The sequence below is a fragment of the Pempheris klunzingeri genome, chromosome 6 (assembly GCF_042242105.1).
Source record: "Pempheris klunzingeri isolate RE-2024b chromosome 6, fPemKlu1.hap1, whole genome shotgun sequence".
NCBI lineage: Eukaryota > Metazoa > Chordata > Actinopteri > Acropomatiformes > Pempheridae > Pempheris > Pempheris klunzingeri.
In genome coordinates this window covers 12,437,210-12,449,758 of record NC_092017.1, presented here as the reverse complement: position 1 = coordinate 12,449,758, position 12,549 = coordinate 12,437,210, and positions in this window count along the sequence as shown.

The window sequence follows — 12,549 nt, the reverse complement described above, 5'->3', positions numbered from 1 at the left end:
CCCCCGGAGTCCCCCCACGCCCCTGTGCAGAGTGCGGGGTCATGCAGGGGTGAAGCTCCCGGTACCTCAGAAGGTTATTCAGGAGTCAAGCCGCACTGAGGCATTCACGGTCCTGAACTGCGGAGCGGGCAGACGCTCCGTCAACGCCGGGCGGCTGACCACTCAGCGGGCCATTGGGCTGCCCCGCTAATGGGACAAGCACCCCCGGCTCCACCGTCCTTGTAACAGCGACCCATAAAAGAGCGCAGGAGGATGCTAACCAAGATGAATGGCATTTTCTCTCAGCTCATTCTACACTAATCAGAGCTTTTCATTTGTTATGGCCTCGCGCCAGCCCCTCCACCGCAGCCTCCATTAGGGCCAGATAACGTATAAATTCATTAAAGTCAAAGAGGGACATTAAAATGGCCATTTGTCAGATCTCTCTTTGTGTGTCCCTAATGGTGGCACATGGTTCAAGGCATTGAGATGATTTTGGTGGGGCTTTTCTTCCTGTCAGGAGAGGAACGTGGGAACTGAGGGGAACGTGTGGGTTTTCCTCATTTCATGAATGGAGCATATTAAATTTTTCACATTCAAAATTTAACACCATATTGTTTTGTTTTAATAAAGTGACAATATCAGGAGCATTATTTTGTACTCATGTTTACTATGTCATGTTGTTTTGATGTTTTTTTGCATTTATTTTCTCTTCTTTTGTTTTTGCCTAATTAGAGCAAAACGTTTTATTTTGGTGGCCATCCAATCCATCCATCAACTTCAGATCCCAGCGCCCCCCCTCCCCTACACACACATACAAACTCACAGTCAATGAAGCAACCCTTTGCACTAATCCCTTTGTATTCACACCACCATTCCCACCAAACAATGTCCTAAAGCCTAATCCCAAACCGAGCTCAACAAACCTGGGCCACCTGCTAGCAAGTCACAGAGCAGCTAAAGGGCCAACACAAACCTTTTAAGTCACTTTAAAACAAGCACACCCATGCATGGCTTGAAATACAGTACATGTATCCAAACACACCAAAATCTCTTTTCTCTCTCATTGGCCCCCTTCCTCTGTATCCGTCCTTCTCTGGCTTCAGAACGGAGATCCTGACTGCGTCGTCATGGGAGATGGCTCTGTCCATCTGCCTCTGCTGTCATTAGCTCATCTCCATCACGCTTTATCGGAGGGACTGCCGCCACCCCTCCACCCCCCTGGACCCTCTTCACCATCCTGACAACCCCTGCCCCCTGCTCCATACATAAGGCTGAGATGATAAGTGTTCTCCCTCTTTGTGGCGTCCGGGATAAGACAATGCCACACAGCACTACAGAACATCATCCATCTCATAGGTCATCAATCTGGGACACAAAAGATGAAATGTAGCTCAAACTCCCTTTTGCAAAGGGGCTTCTCTTTGCTTAGAAGGAGCTCGCCTGCCACCTCTTTTCACTGCTACATTAGTGGCTCCCCAACAAATTCTTCTGTCCCACGTGGCTACATGGGAGGAGAGCAGTTAATGCAACTATTTTAAGTGTTTCTTAAAAACACCAGTGCCTGGTTGCAGTCGCAACACAAAACAAGCATCCAGACATTATTTCAACATCTGCAGTGATGGATGAACTCTGTTTCGATTCCTCTGTAGAAAAAAATATCTTGTAGACATGAAAGCCTGATTGGAGACAAGCTGTTGATCCACTAATGTGTCATATAAACAGGCCTCTGCCAAATTTATGTGAATTTGTTTGGTGCTAAATACTAATTAAAAGCCCCATGTCACATAAATAACACCATCTACCTTTTGTTTCCCCTCTTTTCTGGCTAATTAGGTTGACATGGTCTGATTAGGCTTTTCATCTCTGGTCATTAGCTGTGTCTTTGTTGGAGGTCTTCACTTTATTTACGTACGATACCCCACTGAGATTAAACACTTTCATTCCAAAGAGGCCAAGAATCAAAATTACAGACACACAAAACACAATGCATTCTCTCAGTATTAAAATCAAAATAACAGAAACGGCGATTAATATGATGCACAACAGTTTTACACCAGTTTTCCCATCAATTACGTGATTGGTACTCATTAGTGTTGTTGAAAATAAGGTTTCCTGCAAACAGGGTCCAGACTTTCTGTTTTAACAGCAGCCGTACACGTAACAGATACAGATAATTGTTGGATTATAGTGTCAGAATGTGTGTCTATGATCATGAGTTTCTAGCGGACGGTGGTTTTTATCTCGTTTCATCTCCACTCTCTAATGTGCAGGTGAGGTTTTATCATCTGCCATCATGATTACAGAAAACAAGCAGCAGAGAGTGTAGCCACCCAGACTCTGTTTAAACGTTTAAATTGGGTGATCTTGCTTTGCTCTACGTGATCTGATGCCCTGTCAATGACAAGCATCTTGTGGGTGTGTAGAGCTATGGGCAACATATTAGATTAAAATTATATGAAACTTGCCTGGGATTTTGTTTGTCATAACATGCTCATCTTGTTAAACTGTACAATCTGTCATCTTTTTCACATAATTTTCCCCTCAAATGTTTTCATAGAAATACCATCTTAAAACTTGAATAATAAGTAACACTATCAATATTGAGGTATTTCTCTAAACGTATCACAATAATAGAATTTGTCAATGTCATACTACAATTATATTAAGTCCTCTTCATCACACTGGGATTTTTATTGCAGGGTGAGACAAACACTAATGAGAAGCTGTTCTAAATCATGATCTAAGTTCTCTGATATTATACATCTATAAAACAGTTCAATGAACGATCAAAGTGGCTGTGGTTCCCCAGACGAAAACTGAGACATACTGAAGCAGCTTCAACAGTAACAGCAATATGACCAAAGCCCTTACTCCATTTTGCACGAACGCAGCACATCAGGTTAACCTGATAATCTGCTGTCAGTGTCTGGTTCTGAGGGGCTTTACACACAATCATTATGATGAGCCCTGAACTGTCCACGGACTAAAGACACCGTCCGTGCCATTATCACACCACTCCAATCAGACACGGATGCATTAACATTAACTTCAGGACACGTGACGCAGACACATGGCTTGTGCTGCGAAGAACGTTTGGCTCACTGACTTTGAGGTATGGGGCAACCTTTGTTTTCAACAATCACACCATCATGTTAACAATAAAGAGCATATAAACAAATTACTGGATTTACTAGTGAGTAATGATATAAGATTGCTTACATTAGCTGATTGGGTTTAATGTTATAGGTGGAGTAAAGACTCCAGGCAGATGGTTGACCTGTGTGTTAGTCTTTACCTTGCTGTAATGAGTTAAGACAGACTGCAGGCTTGTTCTTTCAGAATGGAGCTGAACCAATCCAGCAGGGAATCAACCAGACCGCCTCAGGTTAATCTCAGTACGACCTGAAATGCCCACGAGGGATTACTGATTTTTAGCACACAATGTCACTTACTACTGTGCCTGTGCCATTTAAAAACCACAAACACAGCCTGATAAAGAATGTGTCTTGTAAGAGAGGGTTTATTCTGTTAAAGAGCTAAAGTACATGTGTACCTTCTAATGTTTACAGGTTCACTGGATAAGAAGCCACTTTTTGGCATGAATACAACATGGAGCTGATGTCGCTTCTGCCCAAATGTGTCATATGCCATGTCTGTGTTTTCCTTGTGTACAGTGTATACACAGCATGCAGGACCTATACTGTATTTGTGCAGTTCAAAAACACTTTGTTCTCTGCCCACAGGCACTCACAGAACTCTGTCAAATTGTAAAATCATAGGTGCGTGGACTTTTGCATGTACTGATTCAAATGATCAGGACAGGGTCTCCAAACACTAATTAAGGCCCGAGCACCAAGCGGTGCGAGGACCCTATTGAAACTGCGTGGGGGAAAAATGTGCAAGGGAGGAAACGTGCAAGTACCCAAGAACCAAGAGGTGTACGGACCTCATAGGCCTCGAGCAGGTAGGCCTCGAAAAAATACGTGAGATGAAAAAAACCAGGAGACCAGGGGGCCAAAAACATAGTTGAAATGCAAGGAATTCTTCTTCTTCTTCTTTGTTAGGCAAATGAATTGCATTTTTGGGGGCCTAAACATGCATGAAAAGTCATGAAAGTTTGCAGAAAATTCAGTCGTGGTGAAAAATTACGTATTTCATAGGTTTCGCAAATGGGTGTGACAAAATGGCTCTGTAGCGCCACCTAAACTCAGCCCCGGAACTGCGTTTTATGTACATGTTCAGGGTTAGGGTTCATATATCTCTTCAAGACGAACACAAAAAGTCTCTTGGAGTGATGATCTAAACCCAACAGGAAGTCGGCCATATTGGATTTTTCACGCATTTTTGGCGATTTACAGGGGACGTAAATGAACGAACTAGTCCGAGGGGGTTCAAGCGATCGACTTCAAACTTGGTCAGCTGGTAGAGAAGGCATCAACGATGAAAAGTTATTAAAGGTCTCTACAGAATTTGAATGGTTTGGGCGTGACGAGCTGTCAAAGTTCGGTGTCTCGCCATGACTCGCCATGAAACAGGAAGTTGTTAATAACTTGACTGTACGTGATCCAATCAGCACCAAACTTGACATGTTTGATGAGAGTCCCGCCCTGAACATGTCTACATGTCAATATTCACTCACAGTCACAGCGCCACCTGGTGGTGACAGGAAATGCTATGTTTTACATTATGATGGCTCAAGACCAGCCAGTTGATCAGATCCACTTCAAATTTGGTCAGGGAAGCCTCAAGACATTGATGTTGGTCTGGAGCGAACACCGTGAGTCTCCGTCAAAAGCTGTTGCCGTGACGACCAGGCGATTTCGATAATAAATTTTCCTTCGCCATGAGCATTAAAAGTGCTGTAACTCCACTGTACAAGGTCCTATCTTCACCAAATTTATACCGTTTGATGACTGTCAGCGTACATTATCCAATCTGTTTCAAACTTGTCACGCTGAATAAGAGTCCCGGCCTGAAGACACCTAGATGCCAATTAGTGACCACAGTCATTGCGCCACCTGGTGGCAACAGGAAGTAACACGTCTATGGCAATGATCATTTGATTTGCACAACATTTTCACAGTGTAGTCAACACTTCATATACTGGAATATAGGACGTGATTAGTGGCTGTTCTCTGGCACCACATGGGAACAGGAAGTGACGTGTAACTCCTTCACGCACTGTCCGACATACATGAACATTTTGAGCCGCGTGGAAGGGTCAGAGTCCGGCACAGGACGGAGCCGCCACACGCCCCAACGTCCATGGAAGTGCGAAGGCCCTCCAACGCTGCTTGCAGATTTAATTAGGGCCCGAGCACCAAGCGATGCGAGGACCCTATAGAAATGCGAGTAGGAAAAACGTGCAAGGGAGGAAACGTGCCAGTACCCAAGAACCAAGAGGTGTACGGAACCCATAGGCCCCGAGCAGGTAGGGGCTGAAAAAATATATGAAATGCAAGCAACCAGGGGGCCGAAAACATAGTTGAAATGCAAGGAATTCTTCTTATTATTATTCTTCTTCTTCTTCTCCTCCTCCTTTTCCCCAATGAATTCCATTTTGGGGGCCTAAACATGCACGAAAACTCATGAAAGTTTGCAGAAAATTCAGTCGTGGTGAAAAATTCCATAATGCCCTGATTTCTTTTTTTTTTTTATTGCATTGCCCTGAAAATGCAGGTTTTACTGAAAACGGTCCATGTCACAGCCATAAAGTGCAGACCAGTGGACATAAGAGAGTCTCCTGAACACGTAGATGTAATCTAAGGTCTCTATCTGGTGAAATGAGCGCAAGAGAAGTGTTTCTCTCTCCCTCCTCTGTCATTTTAACATGGCAGTCAATGAGGCGTTCGGTCGGTGCTCCCGTCGCTCCGAGGCTCGTGGGACGCGCTGCGTGCGTTTCTGTGTGTTGTGAGTCACATGACTGCGTGTCCAAAGACTTAAGCTACATTTTGAGTGATAAACTGTGACTGTGGGTGAAACGGTTCGGCCAAACCAGCGAGTTAAAGACAAAAGTTTCATGTGATTTTTCCGCTCCTCCACACTCTATGACGTCACCCACTCTAGCGCGGCCACATACACACTCATGTAAAATGAGTAGAAGTTTAAAATTTTTTTTAAAGACGACTGTGATGAAGTGGTGAATGGCACAAAGGGATAGAAGAGATATGTGCTGAAAGAGGGAGAGATGATGAACGTTTTAAAGCTTCAATGGAGTTTCTAGCTAAAAGCATGAAGGAGCTGTGAGGGCTAGAAGTCGGGTGAAGAAATGGGAATGTTGAAAATTTTTCACATTAATTTCTATGAGGAAATAAATAAATCGGACATTTATAAAGTTTCGGATATGAAAAGTCATAGCAGAGCCACTTCCAGAGCTCTCAGAAACTCCTAAAGGACTCCTGCAACCATTGACATATACACAAGATATCTTGAGATATCTTGTCTTGAGATATTTCTATGTGATGAACAATACTGGAAAAACTATTTTTCAAACAAAAACAAGTTTGTAAGTAACCAGAATGTTGGCTGAGGGTGTCACTGATGACCTCAGAGGCTTCCAGAATGTTGAAACTATATAAATAGAGACGGATCCCAAACTGAGCCGAGGGAGATAGACAGAGAGAGATACACGTTGACCACACATCCGAGACACACCACCGTTCGAAGAACACTTCAACAACCATTGAAAACCCGTTACAACTGCGATCGGTTCCATTAAGAAGATCAATGAAAGCCAACAGCAGTCCAGTCGAGGCAATGCTGCCTGCGGGTCTCACCTGGGGAGAGATCATGGAGTTGGAGGACGAAAAACAGGAGTTACTAGCTACACTACCTGTTGATGGCAGCAGCGCTGTCGAAAATATGGATTGGGAGTCCAATGAGGTCTCTCCTGCTCCGATGGATGCAAGAGAGCCTCATGAAAACACCCAGAGGGAGCAGCCACCTCAAAACAACGGGGATGGCCAGCAACCTCAAATCAACGGGGATGGCCAGCCACCTCAAAACCACCGGGGTGGCGGCCGACCTCAAAACCACCGGGGTGGCCAGTCATCTCAGTACTACTGGGATTCCCAGTCATCTCGAAACCACCGGGGTGGTCAGTCATCTCGAAACCACCGGGGTGGTCAGTCATCTCAATACTACTGGGATTCCCGGTCATCTCAAAACCACCAGGGTGGCCAGCCACCTCAAAACCACCGGGGTGGCCAGCCACCTCAAAACCACCAGGGTGGCCAGCCACCTCAAAGCCACAAGGGTGGCCAGCAACCTCAAAACCACCAGGGTGGCCAGTCATCTCAAAACCACCAGGGTGGCCAGCCACCTCAAAGCCACAAGGGTGGCCAGCAACCTCAAAACCACCAGGGTGGCCAGTCATCTCAAAACCACCAGGGTGGCCAGTCATCTCAGAACCACCAGGGTGGCCAGTCATCTCCATACTACTGGGGGAGGAATCCACCTCTGCACCAGCGTCTGCAGAAAGCCCTAACCGACCTTCACTATGAAAGAGGTTTGAGACGTAGGGAGCAGCAAACTTCTTACAATGAGAAGTACATGCGTGAAGAAGCAGAGTGGAAACTGAAGCAGCAGCAGAGCTTGAGGTTCGATCTAGACAAGGAGGTGGTGAGGCTCAAACAGGAAATCAAGAGTCTCTCCTCCACAGCCCTCGCAGCCGAGCCCCTGGACGGGTTGAACAACAACAAAGACGACCTGATCAAAGATCTCACAGATCAAGTCCAAGCTGAAAGGCAGAGAGCTGACCTCCTGAAAAAAGAACTGGAGGAACTCAGGCTTGAGTTTAATGAGAGAGTCACCAAAGTCCTGAGCCTGGAAGAAAGGCTGAAAGGCGAAAGAGACTCTCTCTTGGTCTTCAAACTAAAGACGCATGAACTGCAGAAACAAGTTGATACCTACAAAAACCCAATGATGCTCCAGGTGTGTGAGCAGATTGGAAAAACCCCCATTTCAAAGGTAAACAACTTGATCACAACTGACCTCCATGCACCACAGAACACTTCTGTCGCAGAGGAGGTTGCCCTTCCGGAGGAGTCCCAGGTCGCTCCACTGGAGGAGGCCCAAGTCACCGAAGAGGTCGCCCCAAAGGAGGAGGCCCAAGTTACCAAGGAGGTCGCCCCACTGGAGGAGGCCCAAGTCACCGAAGAGGTCGCTCCACTTGAGGAGGCCCAAGTCACCGAAGAGGTCGCCCCAAAGGAGGAGGCCCAAGTCACCGAGGAGGTCGTCCCACTGGAGGAGACCCAAGTCACCGAAGAGGTCGCCCCAAAGGAGGAGGCCCAAGTCACCGAGGAGGTCGCCCCACTGGAGGAGACCCAAGTCACCGAAGAGGTCGCCCCAAAGGAGGAGGCCCAAGTCACCGAGGAGGTCGCCCCACTGGAGGAGGCCCAAGTCACCGAAGAGGTCGCTCCACTGGAGGAGGCCCAAGTCACCGAAGAGGTCGCCCCACTGGAGGAGGCCCAAGTCACCGAAGAGGTCGCTCCACTTGAGGAGGCCCAAGTCACCAAAGAGGTCGCCCCAAAGGAGGAGGCCCAAGTCACCGAGGAGGTCGTCCCACTGGAGGAGACCCAAGTCACCGAAGAGGTCGCCCCAAAGGAGGAGGCCCAAGTCACCGAGGAGGTCGCCCCACTGGAGGAGACCCAAGTCACCGAAGAGGTCGCCCCAAAGGAGGAGGCCCAAGTCACCGAGGAGGTCGCCCCACTGGAGGAGGCCCAAGTCACCGAAGAGGTCGCCCCACTGGAGGAGACCCAAGTCACCGAAGAGGTCGCCCCAAAGGAGGAGGCCCAAGTCAACAAGGAGGTTTTCCCACTTGAAGAGGCCCAGGTCCCTGATGAGGTCGCCCCACGGGGGGAGGGCCAAGTCACTGACGAGGTCGCCCCACTGGGGGAGGGCCAAGTCACTGATGAGGTCGCCCCACTGGGGGAGGGCCAAGTCACTGATGAGGTCGCCCCACTGGGGGAGGCCCAAGTCACCGGCCAGCCATCTTTGTGGAGGCGCTTCAAGAAAACTCTAACACCGAAACACCGCCGCCAGTACAAGAACAAGAAGCAGAAAAATAAGGAGGCGTGAAACAAGACACGGAGGTTCAGTTTCATGTCCTGACAGACGGGAGCGATCCGTCTGTCAGGATCTGATCTGTTCCTCTGTGTTTAAACTGGTTTTCTCCGGGTGCTCCGGTTTATCCAACATACAAAAAACAAACAAACAAAAAATCTGAAATAGTTTGAAATAAAAACTTAAATTAGAAATTAAATATTGATTTCCTGTGTAGTTGTTCCTCTGTAGAGCATCGTTCAGAACTCTTCAGACTGGTGTCTTACTGTTCATATCATACTGGGATACAATCAAGGACTGTTTACTGAGTATCAGCTGATCTGATTTGATTTAATGTTGCACATAAAAATATTATAATATTATAATATGTATCATATAATAAAATGGCATGTCATTTTAATTTAATTGTCTAATTGTAGCATGAAGAAACAGTTCAACATTTTCAGAAATGTGCTATTTAGCTTTCTCTCCAAGAGTGAGATGAGGTCACTCCAGCACGTAACTCACCCTGAAACCACTGTGTTATTTTTACATTTCTGTTTGTGTTCACACTCAACCCAGACACAACGTGTTTTCGTCTATGAGTTTTAGAGGTGTTCACAGGTGTGTTTTTGAACTCTGGACAGATCCAGGCTGGCTGTTTCCCCCTGCTTCCACTCTTTATGCTAAGTTAGGCTAACCACGTCCTGCCTCCAGCTCCAGCTCTAAATTGAGGAGTCACGGACAAAGTGTGTTTTCATATAATTAGATATTATCACTGGTGCATTTACAGGCCAAAAAAAATCTAAACACAAAGGGAACAGCACTCAGACACATTTGTTTTTAAAGGAAACCTTCAAATAAATATTGTAGTGACAAAATGGGTTATTTCAACCAGAATTATAATGTAATATTACCTACTGCAGCTTGTGTTGTGTTCAGGTGTGTGATCAGGATGTACGACACATGCGGCCCATCTTCTGCTCTTAGTATGCGACGGTGTGAAGCGATGAGGTGTCACGTCATCACATGGGTCAGAGTCTCCCTGCAGGAACCTCCAGCTGGTTTCCTCATGACAGAACCAACTAATCCTGCAGTCACACTGAAGCTTTCCTTGTTTCACTGCAGCTCAGTCAGACATTAAAGTGGAACTTTAAAAAAAAATTGGTCCAGTTTGCCTCAGTCGACTGCCAACTGCACCTGATCACAGTAGGTCCACTAAAAGTGCTTGTTTGATCCACTGACAGGCTCAGAGTGTTATTCTAAGTGTGTGACAGCATCATGGAAAGGATCCCTACAGAGAGAGACCTGGAGGATCCTTTTGGTTTAACCACAAACAGCCGTTATATGGCTCTCTGCACACACACCAGACTCCATTCACTAAAACAGGGATTTTACCACACAGAACACAGGAAGCTGCTGCTCTGCTGCTGCCTCATTCGGTTAGTATGTTTGTGTTGTTGTGTGCTACATAAATATTTCTTTAGATCCAAACTAACCATTAAAATCATCGAAGTAACACAATGACATAAACAAACTCACTGATTGAGTCAGCTGTAGAAGAGAAGCACTGATGTTCTGTTCGGTAAAATCCCTGTTTTATCGCGTGGAAGGGTCGGAGTCCAGCAACAGGACGGAGCCGCCGCACGCCACGACGTGCACGGAGGTGCGAGGGCCCTCCAACGCTGCTTGCAGCTTTAATATATTTATAAATCTATAGCTAAAGTTTTATGTATATTTAAAGGGTTTAATATTGCTCTCCCATAAAGTTAGGGGATTCGCAAGAGATAGATTAAAAAAAAAAAATACTGGACAAAACTGATGCAACAGAGGCAGAGATATCCTTGATCCTACACTTTCCATAATGAAATTCTATAGTATCTTTAAATAGATCCTTCTTGCCTGATAAACACCCATGTCTTTCAATGTATTGCTGTTATCTGTCTTTCTTTAATATATCTATGTAAAGCATAGTAAAAGTACTGCATAAATACATTTTGCCCACTTACCTAAACATGGAACTAGGGTTATGATGGGTGATCATAATTCTATTTCACACAGGCTTCGTCCTCAAACAGGCACTTGGCTACACGCTTAATGGGGTTCAAAGCCGGATGCTTGCACTCCATGATGTGACACTAAAGTACAATTCATACCACAGTGGCACATAAGCCCTATGGAAGTATCCATCCGTCCGATCCATACCAACTCCGTCCACTGTTATGGCCGTCACTGTCCTCAGAGCCGTCTGTCCTTTCAGCTCCTCTTCACCTGTGGCACTGAAAGGACAGCAGAGAGGCAAGTTTGGTGCTCTTTAATCAGCCTATGATAGTCTAAAGTCTTTAGGCGATTATCACCACCCTGAAACCCCTTTCCAGGTGGTTTAATACCATATCACCTTCATTTATGTGACAGTGACAAATCTCACAGGACTGCCATGTGGATTTATGACATATGACATCAGGGTGTTAATGCCCTGAAGGGGTTTAAATGCTTGGGCCCTCGAACCACTCAGATCTGATGAAACCCCTCGGTTGGCTATTGAAATCTCTGCTACTACTGTCCAGTGGAGAGTTTTAGTTGGACATGACGTTGTACTAACTGGGTGAATGAGAATAATACACACAGAGCTTCAGCAGTCACCTGAGCTGAGACATTGTGGTGTACGACAGAGAGGACAGCGTAGTGAGCGTCCTCTCTTGTTTTGACGGCCCAGACACGTTTGTCTCAAAGATACGTTTAAATTAGCTCAAACAGCCCCATCTCAAGATCTGCTTAGTAGCTTTGCCCAGTGCTTTAATTCATGGTCTCCATCAGGGGATGGAGTCTGTCAAGTTTTCATGGGGATGGAAATGTTGACAGGTGAGCTCCATAGCTACCAGTCTACTTACTGGTTTAACTTAGTTTCAAGAATATTGGGGACAGTCAGGTGTTTTCTCTCGCCCAATACTTGTATGGTAACACTGATCAATCACGCTTGAGTCCACAGTAATGTGTGTGAGCCCTTGGCTAGACATTACTGCACCAGTTTATTTTTATGAGGATGAGTTGAATTTCAAGTTTTTACTTTGCCTGCATTACTGAAAACAATACTAAAACAACCACCGTTCTTACAAATTATAAATGATTTATTTTATATTTTAAATACAGTAACTGCATATCATCATCACTGTTAAATATAAATCCAAGCAAGCAGTATGTAGTGTATATAGACACACACACACACTGTACATATCCACCCACTTCATGCATTAATAGTTCAATAATACAGCACTCTGCCCCCTTTGTACTATTGTATTCTTTAAAAATTACATAAACAGATTGACCTAAAAATTGTGTGCTGTTGGTCATTGTTATTTCTTATTATGTAAACACTTATCATTTATTCATACCTATCTTTGTTCAGCTTTGGAGACTCATTCTTAGCTGTGTGTCCAGTTCTTTCTGTGCACATTCAGTCAGTTCTTCTGTCATGAACTCATGTGCGTGTCATTACAAATCCTGTCAACTTTAAAGAAGCACACA